Source organism: Protopterus annectens, chromosome 5.part0 (assembly GCF_019279795.1).
Source record: "Protopterus annectens isolate FY-2018-M chromosome 5.part0, PAN1.0, whole genome shotgun sequence".
Classification (NCBI taxonomy): Eukaryota; Metazoa; Chordata; order Ceratodontiformes; family Protopteridae; genus Protopterus; species Protopterus annectens.
The window spans coordinates 1,761,952,421-1,761,972,249 of NC_056735.1; positions in this window are offsets into that span (position 1 = coordinate 1,761,952,421).

Consider the following 19,829-nt stretch of genomic DNA (forward strand, 5'->3'; position numbering starts at 1 on the left):
ACCACACCTTTCGGCCACCTAACCTGGACCGAAACACTAAAGGTGGAGGCGTGTCCATATTCATTAAGGATATCCATACCTCTAGGCTAGTTGCTCAGCATAATGCATCCAAGATTATCCAAGTGCAACTAACTCTGGGCAAGACCGCAATCCAAACTGTAACTTGCTACAGATCCCCCACCATGCCCCAGGATTCCAACTCCTCATTTCTTGATACACTGGAAAATATTAGGGTACAACCTAACACCCTAATAATGGGCGATTTCAACTACCCCAGCATTAAGTGGGAAAACTACTCATGTACCAACTCTTTTGCTCAATGTTTTCTGGAATTCATAAATTCCAATGCCTTGGATCAACTTATCCACACCCTATCAGGGGCAGCAATATCCTAGACCTGGTCATTATCAACATGGGCAACTGGTGTTCCACACCAGAGGTCAATTCCTTCTTTGCTCAGCTCCGACCACAAGCTAATCACCCTAGACATCCACATCTCGCCCCCACCTCCCATTAGGGAAACCACAGTAAACAATTTTTCCAAAGCCAACTTCTTAAGACAGAAGTGGCAAACTTCACGACACCCATGCAGATGGACAATAGAGGTACAACTGCTGAATCCTACACAAATGCACTCTATAAGCACTTACATGAGTGCATGGATCATGCTATCCCTAACAGAACCAAGATGCTATCCTCCAAAAAAAGGAAGCCAATCTGGTGGTCCCCTGCCATAAACAAACTCTACAACAGTCAAAAGAAATTGTTGCAAAAAACAGTAAAATCCCATGATTGGAGGAACTCCCTGGTCAGCCTCAGTAAGAAGCTGAGATCCCTCATAAAATCCTCCAAAGCTAGTTATGAAAAAAAAAATCGGCACTGATTCTAAAGACAACCACAAAGCATTCTATAGCTATGTCAAGAATGTCAATGGCAGCACTAAGATCTGCTCCGAGTTACAGCACAATGGCACTAAATATACATAAACAACTGATATTGCCAACATCCTGGCAGATAGGTTCAGTGCTATCTTTACCCCCCTCTCACCCCCTAAAAGGCCCATTTCTATACCGGAAGAATGCAAAGTTCCTGTAAACATGGCTGCACAGGTAAAAACACATTCTCCAAAGCCAAGAACACAGCATCCATGGGACCTGACAACATCCCAGGCTGCGTTCTACATGAACTACAGAATGAACTGGCACCCCCACCTAAGCACCATGTTCAATCATAGCCTCACTTCAGGCTTTGTGACCACTGAATGTCACACAGTGATGGTTATCCCACTCCACAAAGGGGGAGCAACCACAGACCCTGGGAACTACCGTCCCATTAGCCTAATGAGCCTGGTCTGCAAGGCCATGGAACATATCATCATAGAACTTATAAACAAAGACGTTGGTAATCTCCAAACTCTGGACCCCACCCAGTTTGGGTTTGTAAAATGCAGATCATGTCTCCTAAACCTGATAGACTTCTATGAAGCAGTCACCAAAGCCGTAGACGAGGGTAAGGTGATTCACACAGCCTATCTAGATCTCGCCAAGCCTTTTGACACCATCCCCCACTCTGGAATTATAGATAAACTCATTTTGACACCATACCCCACTCTGGAATTATAGAGAAACTCACTAAACATGGTATAAATCCCTATGTCACAAGATGGGTTGCCAATTGGCTCACTGACAGAACCCACACTGTGAAAGTAGCAGACTCCAAATCCGACTTCAGACCAGTGACAAGTGGAGTACCACAGGGTTCAGTCCTGGGTTCTCTCCTGTTTGGTATCTACTTTTCTGAAGTACAGGCTAACACAAAAGGTCTTTGGCTAATGAAGTTCACAGATGACTGCAGACTAGGAGCCATAATCAAAACTCCTAATGATGTGGAGATCCTACAAAAGGACCTCACTGAGACAGATGCCTGCTGTCAAAGCCATGGCCTCAAGCTCAGTGCCAAAAAGTGCATTGTCATCACCTTTAGTAAAAACTCTGTACCCATGAGCTACCACATAAGTGGTAGTCTACGTAACACCGAAAGTGTGATAAGAGACCTTGGGACACAGGTGGACAGTAGTCTATCCTTTGATAATAACATCGCCACAGTAGTCAGGAAATCCTTCTACATGGCACACCTCATTACAAAAGGTTTCTCATCCAGGAAAAAAAGAGGTCATTGTTCCCCTCTACTCATCACTCATTAGACCCATTATAGAGTACAGGGCCCCTTTTGGCATGTACCTCACAAGACATCTACAACAACTGGAAAGGCTGTAGAAATACCTCACAAAGAGGATTACCGGCCTCAAACAGATGCCCTACGTAGACCGTCTCAAAAAACTCTAGCTTTACACTGTTGCATATCGCCTACTCAGAGGCAATCTCTGCCTAACATACAAAGCAATGTCAAACCCTGAGATATTTGACATGCTTCTCTTAAAGAAATCCCAATCACTCTGAGCTACATGCTAGTTATTGGTTGTGGGGCATGGGTAGAGCCATGAAATGAAAAGGTAGTTTTTTAGTCCAAGTCTGAACTTTTTTGTGCTCTCTATACTGGTAACATTGTTAGGTAGACTGTTCTATAGATTAGCTATGGTAAAGGAGACACTGGCCAGCTCTTTTACTGGGCTTGTGTACTTGTAAGAGTTGTCTGTCACCTGAGTGTAGATTTATGCTGGGAATGTGAGTATGCAGAATAGAATGTAAGGCAGGACAGCTATCATGTTTGTATATTAGTTTATGTGCAACTCTGAGTCCTAAATAGTGAAGATAGTGAGGGAATTCTAGCCAGTTTATCTGTTTCAGAGCATTGCAATGGTAGGTGCCATATGATGAGCCTGTTGAAAATCTAGTAATTTTGTAGTAGCAAAACAGAAGTTTGGTTCTGAGTGTCACATGTAGATTAGCAAAAGTGGGTGCTCTGCAGAGCAAAGAGGGGATTAAGTAGGTGTTTCCTAGTGTCCTTTTCGTGTTTGGATCCATAAAGTTTTTATGCCTATAAAGTGTGCCTAGTTTAAAATTATTTTTAAATAGCATTATGTATGTATTGGTCAAATATGAGATTGTTGTCTATGGTGATACCCAGCAGCTTAGCACTTGTTACTGTTTCAATCTGTGACTTGTTTAGGGAATAGATTTTGAATTCAGATGTTAACATTTTAGGGGTGAACAGTGAGAGTTTAATTTTGTTAGGGCTAAGTAGTAATTGCACATCATTTAGCCTTGATTCTATTGAAGTAAATCCATTCTGTGTCATTTGCAACAGGTCTGGTATGTTGTTTGAGGAGGAAATAATGCTGGAGTCATCGGCATGTTGGATTAATGTACTGTGATGGCAGACAGTATGTAGATTATTGATGAATATATTGAAGAGGAGGGGTCCAAGAATGGACCCCTGTGGGACACCAGTTTTGTTAGTCTGGTACTAAGATAAGCAACCTTGCCACTTTAGACATTGTACTCTATTGGATAGGTGGCTGTTAAAGCATTGTTTGGTGGAGTTGTGCTGTATAGACATTAAACTTTCTAATCAAAAGAAAGCCACTGAGTTCTGTATAAGCAAAAATGCTTCTTTAAATTACAAAATCAGGGAAATATACACATTTAAAGACATTTGCATAAACATATTAGTAATATAACAAGAAGGAGATATCATAGTTATGGATGAGAGTATTCCAAAATATAACAATGTAGTTGGAAAGTATGCAATCAGATCAAATAGGCAACCATTTTGTTTCTGATACATTCGATATAATGGTTACAGGACATGTCTAGGCTTTATCCAAATTACTAAATATTTGACTATGCAAACTAGCCAGAACAGGATATTTTGCATTTCCCTTTGGGTCTGAGGTTGTGATTAACTATTTAGCTTAAGGGAGAGATTCTATGCATCAGTGTGTGGATGTGTAGTAATGATAAGTTATTAAGATAAGTAACATTGCTAGTGTCTGCATGGTGAAAATGTTGTACTACCTGACATGGCATAAATCTAGTCTCAACAGCATGAAATTGTCTATATGGAGAATTGTTCTGTGATTCAGTATATTTGAGAAAAGATTATTTACATGCCATGGGACATGGCTTTGAATAATCTCAGATAAAGTTGAACTTGTTCTTGAAATATCGTATTACAATTGAACAGTGTTGTTTTGTTTGTAAGATATTTCACTGAGCCACCTTGAAAAACTCTCATCAAATTACAATTGTTCCCAATGAGAAGCTAAAATGACACCAACATCAGCGACTCTTCTTATCTGGGAATGGTGTACCAGTACATGTGTCATTGCCTATACTGGAGGCAGTAGTCTCAAGTATCTAATATGAGTACGGCAGTTGTCCTATGTCCCTATTTGAAGCTGTTTTTGGGTAATACTATATTTGCTGGCTTATTCATGACTTGGTTGTGCACCATTTTTTCTTCATGTTTAGTTAGGGTGAATAACTTAAAAATGTGCCTCACATCAAATGGAAATTAAGGATAGTTACCTTGGCTTGGGAGTGCCTTCTGTGTGGAGTCTGCATGTCCTCCCCACGGTTGGGTAGCATTTGAAAGGCATGCATGCATAAATGGGCATGCCTTCGTTGAAGGTTGGGCATCGAGCTGGCACCTCGGCATTTCGTAAAAATCTACTGCCAGTCATTAGCGGACCGGAGTTCCACTGTGGCGACCCCTTACCGGGAAAAGCCAAAAGACAAACAACAACCTTTAGAGGTGACTGTGATAACACATTTGCAAGGTGTAAGAAGGCTCTTATATTAAGGGATAACCTAACAATGAGGTATAAAGCTTGGGGTGAGTAGAAGGTATAGAACAAACTATTACTGGGTGCTCCATTCCTGTACTGTTCTGTTGAAACATGGCAGAGCAGAGGTACAGCAGAACAATACAGGAATGGATCAAAGTAGAGCTGAGTACAGTAGGAAGAAATGAAAAGAGAAACTAATAACTTCAAGAAACAAATGAGAGAACAGGAAGAGCAAAAGATAAAATAAAAACTGGTACATGGCATCAGAGGATTATTACACAGCAAGGACGCATGATGAAATATCAAGATTAAATACAGCAAAGAGGGTAAAGCAAACACACTGAGGCATGCAGGATCTTAATTTGGTAATACAAGAGGTGAAAGGTGCAACACAATCAATGAATTAATTGCACCATTAAATGGGTATACACTTTAACAGCCAAAGAGACTTGAGTCTCAATAGGGCAGAGAATAACAACACATCAATCATCTGACACAAAATAATGAAGAGCTAAGCTTACTACACGGGATAACAATGATTTTTCATAACATTAAAACAGAACATTAATTAGTGGTATCTGATGAAGTTCCATTTTTCATGAGTGTGAATAAAGGGAACAAAAGCACTTAAAACCTTACTCTGCCTGGTGTCTGGTTCTTTTCAAGGAGAAGGTACCCTGTGGCATATTTGTTGGATTTTTCTATGTGACTTTTTGATTATTTTAGAACATTAATTAGCCAAAAAAAAAAAAGGGCAGCTGAACCATGCCAAATATCAAGTGCATTAGTAATATGTACAAAGTAGCAAGAAATTAGGACTGAAAAACTGAATTTGATTTTGAACCCAGAAACAATTAATTAATACAGATTAAGTAACCATACTGTCTTACCTCATAGTAAACATTCATTCAGGAAACAACTCATCTATATTATACCTCCTTCTTGAATAAGTTTAGGAGCAACAGTTAGAATATCAGTGCAGAATAAATTGGATTGCACAATACTATACAAAATGTTTGCTACTGCATACTGTTTGGATGTCAGACTTATAAGAATAACACCTTGTAGTAGTAAAATAAAATCTAGTGAACCATTCTTAGAACTATGCATTGCATTCACTCTACAAAAGAGCTTCTGAATGAATACTTGAAAGAACTGTTTTAATAATGTCCAAGAACATTGAAAAATATGTTTCAGTTACTTATTGATCTCATCAGAGTGCAACTTATACATAATAAGGTGGTACTACTGCTTTTGTGGGCAGATAGTTTATGTTTTTAAAAAATGTACCCATAGTAATAAACTGTTGCAATGGTTTTCCACATAAAGCATGTGATCTGATGTTGCCAACTTCCATTCCATCCTCAACTAATGGGTTTGGATCCAGTCCCTCGGCTCTGACTCAGTCATTGCTAAAGCTCATGGCAACCTAGAACTCTCGAGCTTTTCCCTTACCCACAATGCACCAACCCCAATTACCTCAGATCTCGTTTGATGCTTCTAATGAAAGACGTGGGTCCTAGTTCTCTCGAGCCTGGGTTACAATAAGTGTTTAAAACTTTCTTTATCTTCAAAAATGTTATATTAGTCTGTTATCTTGTTAGTGTTTTACTCCCTTGTCATTTATCTTATCTCTAGTAGGTGCTAATTCTATTCTTAATACCATTTTTTTCTCTGTCCACTTTAATACCTGTCTGGTAATTTTGGTTGCTATCTTTAGTAACTGTTTTCCTTCTCATTGTTGCAGTCCTTTTATACCATTGCTGGTATTTCTTCTCTTTACCTTTTTTTCCAAAACAAAAAAAAAACTTTTTTCAACTATTGTAGACTTTCATTAGTCATCACTGTTTTTTGGCTTGTCATTACTATTTGTTGTCCTGTCATTGGTGGTTGTCTTTGAAGTTGTCATTATGTCTGAGAAAGGGACTGCTGGTTTTAAGAAGTGTTCTAAATACAGACACAAAATTCCTCTTTCAGATGCACATAGCTTATGTGTTTATTGCTTAGGGCCTCTGCATTTGCAAGAAGACTGCTCTATTTGCCATGCTTTTAACCCCAAGTCCCTTACAGAATGTAAAAATAAATTGATACTAAATGGATTACTTCCCTCTTCTTTTGAAGAGGGCAATTCTGGACAAGTTCCTCAAATCAAAAGAAAAAGTCTCAGCAGTATCTCCAAAGGCATCTTCATCTTCATTGGCATCAGAGTCATCAAGGAACAGGAAAGAGACAGATTCAACTTCAACATCTGATCCGAGAAAACTAAAATTATCTGATCCAAGTGGGTTGGACACAAAAACATGACTGATTTGGCTTTTTTAGGATCAGATGTAGTAATCCACTGATCCGAATTTAGCCAGTCCAGCTAAATCTGTCCCTTTAACTAGGACAAGGTATTTGCCCTCTCTGGATCCAGTACTCCCTTGGGTGCCCTCATATTTTTTTGGAAAGACCGAAATATCCTTCAGTCCTGCTGACTTAGTCCTCCAGAAGTCTTACTGAAGAAGACGTGAAAAGAGTGGTAAGAAAAATTCTCTCAGTGCAGGGACAGGAGGGTGCCACTTTGGCTACTACCCCTCTAGGTTGAGAGGTCTGTTTTGGCACTACACCCCCTTTGCAATTTCCTCCTCTGAATCCCTCAGTGGTTTCAGAGTCCTTGGATCCTAGCTGTCCAGATCCATCTACTTCGAATCATTGGATCTTGTATCCTTGGGTCCAAAGCTCTCTCTGAGCACTCTGGTCTTGTCAGATCTGGAGAGGTCTAGCAGCTGAAGCTTCCATGTTGTCTCCAAGGCATTGTGGTCAACTCTGAGATTTTCAGAACTGTCCCTGCACCTTGGGGCATTGGCACTGGATAGATCAACTCTGGCTTCCACCTCGAGGCTATTGTCTTCAGAATGGGAGAGAACCAAGATCCAGAAGCTTGCCTTGTTGGATCTAGAGCCTTTGCTTATTCCAGGGTGATCTGCCTTTAAAGGTGCAAAAAGAGTGTTCTTTGCTTTGACAGAAAAGATGGATCTACCCCTCCTGGATCCTAAATCACTGATCCTGATGTCTCAGCATTCAGAGTCTCATCACGTCTTTCCACATGGACATTCAGTACCAAGATCCCAGGCGTCCCCACAGGGAAATTTGATTTCTTCTTCTGATATCTCTCCAGGGTTCCACTTCTAACCATCGAAATTTTAAAACATCGAAATTCTGATCATCGAGACCAAAACATCAAATTTTGAAACATCAAAGGTTAGAAGTGTAACAAAAAAAAAAAAAAAAAGAAAGAAAAAGAAATTTTAACAATTGTATGCAGGGGGCTTCACCCCCTGCACCCCCCACACACCCCTACTTTAATATTCCAACTCTGAGACTGCACTACAGTGGAGTAAAAGGAAATCTCCCATTTAGCACTATATGCAGAAGCGCTAAGCAGGAGATTTTCCGTACCCTATCTGTAGTGCCATCACACAGATGGCACATAGACACACAGTATGCAGGGCACCTTGGTGCCCTGCAAAAACACAAACATTCTTCCACCTACACTTACCTTTTTCTTCCCTTTCAAACCTTCGATGTTTTCAAACTCTATGTTCTGGTCTCAATGATCTGAACTTCGATATTTTAAATGTTCGATGGTTTGAAGGGGAACCCTCTCCACAGCATCCCTCTGAAGAGGTTCCTAAGAAGTAGACCTGCAAGTTGAAGCATTTAGACTCCCCAGAGGAGTACGTGAAGACACAGATTTTGATGAGGTGAAAGATCCCAAGAGTCACCTCTGAAGATGTATCCTATGGAGACATACTAGAAATCCTTAAACAGAGACGTTGCAGGATGTTCAGCAACCTGATGCCTGAGGAATCTGTTCTTCTGGGTGTCTTTGGTACTGGACTCTCTACCTCCTGGGTGATTGCACCCACTGATGAGCTCATCGACTTGATCTCATTGCAGGTGTGAAAGGCACCATAGAACCCATTCCTCAGAGACCAGACAGTATAATGGCACCACCCACAGGCAGGCAGCTCTGGAGTAAAGGGGCTACTCTTGATGCCATGTTCATTGCAGCAGCCACCAAGATGGAACTAGCTGAAGAAAGTTCCACTGTCCATCCTCCCAACAGAGAGTTGTGGGTAATGTACAGATTTGGGAAGTGTGTATATGCTTCATCCACCTTTGCGCTGAGGTTTCTCAGCTACTTGGCACATTTTACAAGATTACAGATGTATTTGATTAAGGAATTATCAAATATCCTCTCTGGTGCTGATTCTGAGCAAGTTCAAGCCTCTGTAACTTCCCAGCTAACTATCCTTCAATCCTTATCCAATTCATCCATGAGGTTGATTTTAAACATAGCACAGGGAACATCTAGGGCAGTGGGTTCAGGCATTTCCATAAGGCAATATGCCTGGATGTGCCTTTATGACTTCGCAGAGCCCTTCAAGTCCTCTTTCATGAATGGTCCCTTTGACGTAATATCCTTATTTGGCCCCAAGGTAAAGAACACTCTATCCAGGTGTGAGAAGGATAGAAAGACACTGTCTACCATGTGCATGCATTTTATGACACCTCAATGAACCTTTTCTGGGAGTTAGCAAGGTGGTTGGAAAATGTGTTTCAAAATGTCTCAGGGTCCTATCTAGGACACATGTGGAGAAGGTTCCCCCCAGTGACGGAGGAGGAAACTTGACTGGACGTTTCCACCCATGTGACAAAGGTGGCTTATAGAATCAGGGTTCCAGAGATTTGTTCTTTGACAAACCCTACCAGTGCTCCTGAAAGGAGGCCTACTTGCCCACCTCTGGAGGCCGTTGGGTGACAATAATCCCTTTGTTAGAGAGCCTGGCTAGATATAACAAAATATACTTTGGTGCAGAGGATTAATAGATACTTAGGTGCAGAGGATTATTTCCAAAGGATATATAATTCCCTTTTCCCTTCCACCTCCAATCTCAAGAAAAATCCCTGATGTTCCACCCAATCAGAAGGAACAAGCAGAAATTCAAATTCAAAAGTTGCTAGAAAAAAAGAGTCATCCAAGAGGTCTTTCCAGACCAGAAAGAATCCAGAACTTACTCAAGGTTTTCTTTAGTGCCAAAGAAGACAGGGGACTTGAGACTAATTCTGGATCTCACCAAACTAAACAAGTCAGTTCAAAGAACCATGTTTCAGATGGTCACAATTCAGACATTCTCCCTTTTTCAGGGAAAGGATGACTGGATGTGCTAAATAGACCTTCAAGATGCACAGTATCATAGAAAGATGAACAGACAATCCAGAAGGCATTTACACTTCCAGCTGGGAGACAGTCACTACCATTTCAGAGTACTGCCATTTAGACACACTACAGATCCTCGAGTGTTTATAAAATGCATTGAAGAAGTAGCAGCTCATCTCAAATGGCAGGGATTCTGAGTGTTTCCATACTTAGACAACTGGCCCATATCCACTTTGACCAGGCATCAACTCATATTGGCAAAGGACTGGGTTTTCCAGACTTGTTCTCTTCTGGGGATAGCCATAAACTGCAGAAATCAAATCTACCACCTATCCAGAGATGAGAGTTTATAGGAGCAGTTGACAATACAAAAACTACCATTGCATCCCTGCCACTATCAAGAGTCCAAACAATAAAGTCACAAGTCAAAAAGATAATCTGCAATGCCATGATTTTGGCCTATCTGGTCTTTCAAACCCTAGGATCTATTGTGGCAGCAATAACATTAGGGCCACTAGCCAGGTTTTACATGAGAATTTTTCAATGGATGCTAGCCACACAATGGTCAATTGTTTATCAGTCAATGTCTTACAAGATAAGAATCACTCAGGCATGCAAAAGACACATGGAATGGTGGATTCATTCAGATCAAGTTCTTCTAGGCTGTCCATTCATCCCCCCCCACCCAAGGCCATTGTGACCACAGATGCTTCCCAATTAAGGTGGGGGGACATTATCTGGGAAAGACAGTCCAAGACACCTGGTCCCCTGAGGAGGCCAAATTGCATATATATGTCTTAGGGATGAGAGCAGTGATGTTAGCATTGCAAACATTCCAAAATGCTCTTCCCTTAGGGACCATTGAGATACAAACTGACAACATGGCAGTGGTCTGGTACATCACCAAAGAGGGAGGAACCATATCCTACCCAATGTGTCAAGAAGCTCTCAGGGTATGGCAGTGGGCAATCTCTTCCAACCACTTTCTCTTAGCAATGCACATTCTGGGAAAATCCATTGTGATAGCACGAATGGTCTCTCAACGAGAAAACTGTAGACAAGAAATTCCATCAATAGGGCCAGTCTTGCTGAGATCTATTCAATGCCCCCTATACAACAAGTGCAGCAAATACTTTGCCATAATCCTCCCCAGAGGGGGAATAACTGAGGGATGCTCTACTTCACACTTGGCCCCCTGGTCTCCTGTACACATAGAAATCCATTCCTTTAATTCCCAAATTCCTTCAGAAAGCTTCCAGGTCATCCTCATTGCTCCATATTGGCCTCGACAGATTTGTTTTCCCTTTCTTTGGCCTCACCTGATTCAACCACCTTGGTTTCTGGATCCAACTCTGGACCTTCTGTCTCACCCAACAAATATGATACACCCAGATTTGACAAACCTCAGGCTGACTGCCAGGCTTCTCCAATTCCATTGATAGCCAGACAGCCAATGTTCTCTTCCCCTGTCGGTCATATTTCAATGTCTTCCCATAAGCCTTCCACCAGAAAACTATACTCCAGGAAATGGAAAAGATGGAATATTAAACCTTTTACAGCTCCCGTACATAATATATTGGATTTTTTATCACATATATTCAATAAAGAAGTTAGTTCTTCCACAGTTAGAGTCCATTTAGCAGCAATATCAAATTTTCATGTTGGGATAATGGCTCTTCTATAGCATCTCATAAGTTATGCAAAGCATTTTTAAGAGTCATACTACTCTTAAGACCTCCTTTTAAAGATCCTACTCATCCTTGGGACTTAAATATAGTGCTACAGTACTTTATTCAATCCCCATTTGAGCCTGCAGCTACCTGTGACCTTAAATTTCTTTTGTGGGAGACAATTTTCTTAGTAGTCATTACTTTGGCTAGAAGAATTTCTGAGATCCAAGCATTACTCTCAGAACCCCCATACTTGATTTTTCATCGGGACAAAGTAACTTTACGTACCAATCTGCCATTTCTTGCAAAGGTAGTGTCAGAAACCAATATTAATCAATCTTTTAACTTGCTTCTGTTTTTCCTCAAATTTTCTAACAAAAGGGAATATGCACTATACTAACCTGATGTCCACAGGCAGTTGTGTTTTTATTTGAATAGGACTAAAGACATCAAGGAATTGAATCAACTGTTTGTCTCATTTACAGAGCCAAACAAGCCTGTATACGAACTCAGTTTTATCTATTATGTAACATGTACTGGTATAAAATGGTTCTTGAATCAGTGTGCTGTATTCTGATGAAGTCTTCTATGTAAAAGATGAAAGCGCTTAATCTTGGTGTGTTTTTACTGCAATAAACGGAGTTCGTATACAGGCTTGTTTGGTGAGTTTTCCCTTTCCTGGTCTTCTGTTATTCACACTACACCAGATATTTGGATTTTGTCATCATTTACAGAACCCACATTGGGTAAACCAGTCATCAAGGTGACACTATCTAAATGGAAAACAAATTGTATTTCCTTTGTGTATACAAATTGGGCCTCACTCTGACAAAGACAGTTCATGCTCATTCTACTAGATCCATGGCAATGTCCTCAGTATTTCAATCCACAATGTCCATAGATGATATTTGTGCAGCAGCTGCTTGAGCTACCCCCCATACCTTTATTACTCATTAGAAATTAGATCTGGTCTCCAGAGGAAGGGCACCTTTTGGTTGTATTGTGCTCAAGAATATCCTCCCTTGATTCCACCCTGGAAATTTGGTACTAGGGACTCTGTCCCATCAGTTGAGGATAGAATGAAAATTGACAACACCAGATAAAGAAATTATGTACTCACCATAATGTTTTCATACTTCCTCACCTCCCCTTCCACCAACACTCATCCTTTAAAACTTCTGGAAGAACAATTATTTCCAGGACAAGTATGTCCTAGCTTTTTATGTGTATAACTCTAGACATAGTCTTCTCCATTATTATTTTTGTCTTTACCTTTTACTAAGGCAGCAAACAAGATCTGAAGTAATTGGGGTTGGTGCATTGTAAGGTAGAAGCTTGAGAGTTCTAGGTTGCCACAAGCTTTAGCAATGGCTGAGTTGAATCTGAGGGATCAGATTCAAACATCAGTTGAGGAGGAATGAATATGGACAACACAGATGGAATGCTATGGTGAGTACATAACTTATTTGTATACAGTGTCTTCCAAACTAATTAAATCTCAAAGCATTCTAGAATAATACTGGAGACAGAAATGATGCTGAAATGTAAACTGTAATCCTCTGTAGTGTTTTGTACAGGCACAGAGTCCTGCATGTTTCTTTAAGAATGTTCAGCCCTTTAATTCCTTCCACATTCCCTATGAACATCCATGCTTCCCCCAGATGAGATAGTAATACAGCTTTACAATTTCCTCAGGCTGCAGAGATAATACAATACTCTGTTCTAAACATCATATTTGTAAAGCAGTCTTTTTATTTTAAATGCATTTAACAGCAGAAGAAACCTGCATAGCAGTTACCTATGTGATAACTCAGTTTCGGTCTTCACATTGAGCATGTCTTCCATGATTCACACTCTCCCAACTCCATTCCATTCCACTTGTAGCACTTGGTCTCCAGCCATAACTGCACTTATTTCCCATTCTTCTTAAAGACATACACATATCTTTAGACATTCCCTGGTCACATTTCCTCGCATCTCTAACACTCCAGCCAACCAGACCTTAACTAAAACCTCCCACTTTTTTTCTCTCCTACCCTTCACCTTCATTCCGATAGCCCCCAAACTTTTTCGTTTACCCACGCACCCTGTACTACTCTCAGTCTACTCCCTAGTTTTAACATTTATTTTGTCCTCTTACCATCACATTACCCAGTTCTAACTGTTCCCTAGTTTTAACATGTTTCTTACTCTTCATTCTCACTCTTCTTCTCTTATTAAATTCAGTTTGTTTATTAAATACTTCATATCTATATTTACTGTTGAAGAATGTCTCTGTAGAGCATTATATCTCACTTGAGACAATCATTTTAGGATTCCTGACTATTGATTGCAAACTATTGACAGTAACAGTCCATCTAATGTCATTAATCTATATGGTTTCACTCAGCTTATTTCAACTCCCTCAAGGTACAGCAAAGAGTCTGGTAGAACCTCTGCCTTATAGGTTCATATGTTCATAGGTAGGTACTAGACTATTGGCCCTAGGGCCTATATAAGCCTAGCCAAAAAATGTACCCTGGCTTTCGCCACCCAAGAAAATTATTTTCCTGTGCCCCTGTCGAGCAGAGCCACAGAAGTGATCCCTGGGGTGAATTTCCCATTTCCCATCCAATCATCAAGATTTTTCTTGAAGAGTGCTAATGAGGAGCTCTGTTTGACATAGATAGGTAGTCTGTTCTAGAGTATGGGAAGTCTCTGGGACAGGACTCTATCCCTCCAGCATGTTCTGTTTATTGTGGTGACAAGGTTTAGGTCCCTAGAGCGTGTAGCTCGGAGGGATTGGGATTTCTTTAAGTGGAACATGTCCAACAGCTCTGGGTTTGACATAGCTTTGTATGTTAGGCAGAGATCGCCCCTGAGTAGGTGATATGCGATGGAGTAAAGCTGTAGTTTTTTGAGACGGTCTGTGTAGGGCATATGTTTGAGGCCAGTAATCCTCTTTGTGAGGTATTTCTGTGGTCTTTCCAGTTGTTGTAGATGTCTTGTGAGGTACATACTAAAAGGGGCATTGTACTCTATAATGGCTCTAATGAGTGACCTCTTTTTTTCTGGATGAGAATCCTTTTGTGATGAGATGAGCCACGTAGAAGGATTTCCTGACCACTGTGGCGATGTGATTATCAAAGGAGAGACTACTGTCCACCTGTGTCCCAAGGTCTCTTATCACATTTTTGGTATTAAGTAGACTACCAGCTATGTGGTAGTTCATGGGTAAAGAGTTTTTACCAAAGGGGATGACAATACACTTTTTGGCATTGAGCTTCAGGCCATGGCTTTGACACCAGGTATCTGTCTCAGTGAGGCCCTTTTGTAGTTTGTCCACATCGTTAGGAGTTTCGATTATGGCTCCTAGTTTGCAGTCATCTGCAAACTTTGTTAGCCAAAGACCTTCTGTGTTAGCCTGCACTTCAGAGAAGTAGATACCAAACAGGAGAGGACCCAGGACTGAACCCTGTGGTACTCCACTTGTCACTGGTCTGAAGTCGGATTTGGAATCTGCTACTTTTACAGTGTGGGTTCTGTCCGTGAGCCAGTTGGCAACCCATCTTGTGACATAGGGATTTATACCTAGTTTAGTGAGCTTATCTATAATTCCAGAGTGGGGGATGGTGTCGAAAGCCTTGGCGAGATCTAGATAAGCTGTGTGAACCATTTTACCCTCATCTATGGCTTTGGCAACTGCTTCAAAGAAGTCAATCAGGCTTAGGAGACATGATCTGCCTTTTACAAATCCAAACTGGGTAGGGTCCAGAGTTTGGAGATTACCAATGTCTTTGTTTATAAGTTCCATGATGATACGTTCCATGGCCTTGCAGATCAGGCTCGCCAGGCTAATGGGGCGGTAGTTCCCGGGGTCCGTCGTGGCTCCACCTTTGTGGAGTGGGATAACTGTCACGGTGCTCCATTCAGTGGGTATAAAGCCTGAGGTGAGGCTATGATTGAACATGGTACTTAGCTAGGGTACCAGTTCATTATGTATTTTGTGTAGAATGCAGCCTGTGATATTGTCAGGTCCCATGGATGCTGTGTTCTTGGCTTTGGAGATTGTGTTTTTTACCTGTGCAGCCGTGATTATAGGAACTTTGCATTAGATTAGATTCTGTCTAATGACACAAACAGAATCCTCTCAATAGGTGCCTTATCCATTTTCGCAGTAAGGCCATCATAATATTATGATTCTACACAACTGTATTGCTAATATTCCTCACAACAGCTATCTTCCTTATATCTTACCAAAACCTACCTCTATATCCAGCTCTGTATACTCATCCCAGTCACCTCCCAAGCACTACACATCACCAACTATTAATAATCCCTAGTCGCTTCTCCATTTCTATTATCCACCCATTAAAAATAAAGTATTGCACCCATATCAATTTAATAAACAAGCCTTCCCCCAGAGAATGCTGAAATTCAAACACCCTTATACAGTCTCCCTCCAGTCTTCACTTGAAAACATGCAGTGACATCCATCCTAACCAAGGTGTTGGAACCAGTCAACAAAATAACAAGTCTGCCATGTCACAAAATGGTCATCCCTCAAAACCATAGGGTCAACACCTATACACAGCTAACCTTAGAAGTATAAGAAACAAACTTACTGCTGCACATATCTGGGTAGCTTTCCAATCCCCAAATATACTAGCAGCCACAGAAACTTGGCTTAAACAGAATATTAAAGATAAAGAAATCTTACTGCAGGGATATAATACCTTAAGACTTCAAAGAACCTATAAAAATGTGTTGGTGTGGCCATTATCTACAAGAATGCTTTAAACCTCTCTAGGTCTCATATAAGCCCCCATCACTCTTCAGGGCTGACATAATTATACCATCTTTGCAAATTAATGTTCACAAAAGCCTTTGCATTATAGCAGCTTACTTTTTTCCCATCAAATAGCATATTTACTGCTGAAGAACATCTCTCATGAGCATCATATCTCACTTGAGACAATCATTTAGGATACCTGAATATCGATTGGCAAACTATTGACAGTAACAGCCCTTCTAATGTTAGTAATTTATATGATTTCACTAAACTTATTTCAACTCCCACAAAGTACAACAAAGAATCATGTAGAGCTTCTGCCTTAGACTGGATTCTGTCTAATGACACAAACAGAATCCTCAAAGCATGTGCCTTATCCATCTTTGCAATAAGGCCATCATACCTATAACCAAAAACAGCATTGGTACAACCTTGCTTGTAACTTCTCAGACCAGTTCGTCGCAGCACAAAAAACAGTCAACCAGAGGGCTGTTCAAACCCTTCTACATGTTCAACTCAGTATTCCTTAACATACTAAATGAACTAGCTCCAATAAGAACAAAAGAGTTTAATCAAATCCAGGACCCTGACTTTCAAAAAGTACTAAACTGCTCATGAAAGAGAGAGACATAGGCTGTAAAAAATGGAAGCAAGTTAAAGCCATAGCTGCCAATCATTAGTATAAATATTTCAGAAGCTCTACTAAAAATCAAATCAAAACTGATAAAAAAACTGCTATATTAATATACAGGCAGCAAATTATAACAGCCAAAAAGCCTTTTGGAATACAATCAACCAGCTAGTAAAACCCTGTACACCAACATCACCTACGCTTACTTCATCTAACCAAACTGAAAGCATAGCCAGTAAATTCAATACCTTGTTCATCTAAACGGTGCCCTATCTTATTAAACCCTCTGCACAGGTAGACACAGGTTCCTCTACCCCCATTTTAACCTCCAAAACACTTGCACCTGAATCAGTCTTAATTTTTGCAATGAAAAAACTATTGCTAACCTTACAACCTACCACCCTTGTCACTGATAACATACTATCTGAGTACGTAACAACTGCTGCACTAGCTTTTCCTGTTTCTATCCTAATCAACCACTTTATTACTGAAAGCTTTGTCCCAAGCCTATAGAAAAGTTGCTACATTCTTCCTCTCCATAAAGGGGGAAACTCAAATGAGCTCTCAAACTTCAGGCCTATAGTCATACTGTCTCCACTCTCAAAAATCCTGGAAAAGTGCATCCAGTCTCAACTGTTCAGCTTTTTCACTGACATCTGCCTCTTTTCCCCACACAGGATATTTTCCATCCTTTTCAAAGCACATGTACTGCTCTCCTTAATTTTATAACTTCTGCTACAATGGAATTTAGTCTCAGCACTTTTCCTAGATATATCCAAAGCTTTCAACAAGGCCTCCCACCAGAAATTGATTCAAAAACTATCTGGCCTAGGAATCCATGAAAGTTTACTATCTGTGTTCTTCACCTACCTCTTAAATAGGCAACAAGCAGTAAAATGGAAAAATAGCATCTCTTAACCTCCCATTACAGTGGGTGTTCCTCAGGGATCCATTCTGGGTCCTCTGCTGTTCAATATATTCATTAATAATCTCTACCTTGCTTCTAAATAAGCCACTATCATATGGTGTGTAGACAAATCAACAAGCATCTGTTCTGATAATGCATGGATAAATTAAAACAATGTACCCAAGAGTCTTTCTCCATCAAAGAGGCATGGTGTCTGGCACACAGCTGCTTATTAACACTAAAAAAAAAATGATGCTATTTACCCCAAAGATTTCAAATGACTACAAAAATAACTTCAAAATAATTTCAAAATCACTTCCTCTAACAACACCAACATAGAACTAGCAAGTAACTAGTAAGTAAGTCAACATAAGCTTCTAGGAGTCACTATTAATAAAAGCTTAAAATCTGATCATCACATACAACAACCAATAAAAAGCAACCAGCGAAAGCTAGGTATAGCCTATAGAGACAAACAATACCTCACAGATAATGCAGGAAAAAGTATTTACCAATCCCTTTTCATCACAGCACTACTTTATGTTGCTCCCTCTCTTGATTAACCTAAAATCCACACAAAGGTCTCTATTGGAACAGTGCTATAATTACATGGCAAATTTGCCAGCAATCATCAATATAGGATATATTACTATCTGGTCTTAAAAAAAAAAACGTCAGTGGTTAGAGCTAAGGAATTACCTTATACTTTCCCAACAAGTCACTTCCTATAAAATCTTCTGTTATCCAGACATGTGCAGTTTGAAAAATATTTTCCAGCTTTATAACCCAAGTAGACAGTTGAGATCCACTGACAAAATGTTATTAACTGTTACAAAAGCTAACAACTCAACTTGTAACTCTTTGGACTACACCTTGCTACCCAAAATGTGGAACTCCTTCCACCCCCCTCTCACTAAGAAACATAGTGAACACCTCCCTTAAGGCACAAACAAGAGACTACCTAAAAACATACCTAGTTCTGTATATGCACAACTCCCAGATGATAAATATCCTGCCCCTTACTATCTCCTTTTTTTCCAAGCACTATACCTTTAGTTATTGGTCCATTATCTCTTCCTAGTTCTCTCCTGTCCCACTTCTTCCTTCTACCTATCCTAAAACATTCTGTCTCACCTCTTAATACTACATGTCCTTCTACCATTTTTTTCAAAATATCCTTCTTAGCATTTTAGATGATATTGTTATTACTTAATGATGCTTTGTTTAAATATTATATATTTGTTGACTACTTGTTAATAGAAAATACATCTCTTCTTACCTATCCTCTACCAACTTTCAGATTCTGCCATCGCTGAATCTCCTACTGCTCTGCAGCTTCTTGTTTCCTTCTTCATTGCTACTTCCCACTACCTGATATGTATAAATTACAGGCCCCTGTACTTAATTATGCTACTCTTCAGCTTATCCTCAATTCTTCTCCTCCTACTGTGCCATCTTTCATCTAATCATGACTCAATAATATATCTCAACATCTGTCCAACTCTGTCCCAATCATATCCATACTTCCTCTTTACACTCTCCACGCATTGCACCAAACCTATTTAATATTGCCTAATCTTTATTCCAAATACAGACTGATTAACTGCACTTCACTTCAAAATAAATTAAGTTCAAGAATCCTCTCCAGAAAACACATATGCATAATTCCCCAATATATAGTACAATGAACACAAAGATAATTCTCTTCCACATACTCCTCTAAGTCAACAACAACCACTCCCCAACCCAGGTGATTTAATTTGTGCTGCAATAAATGTTAGAAGCGTAAGAAATAAAAGGTTGAGAGCTATGCACCACATCCTCTTTCACCGTCAAACATTTGCAAACATCCTATATAAAACTATTGTTAAATAAACTTAAACCATGCTCCTCT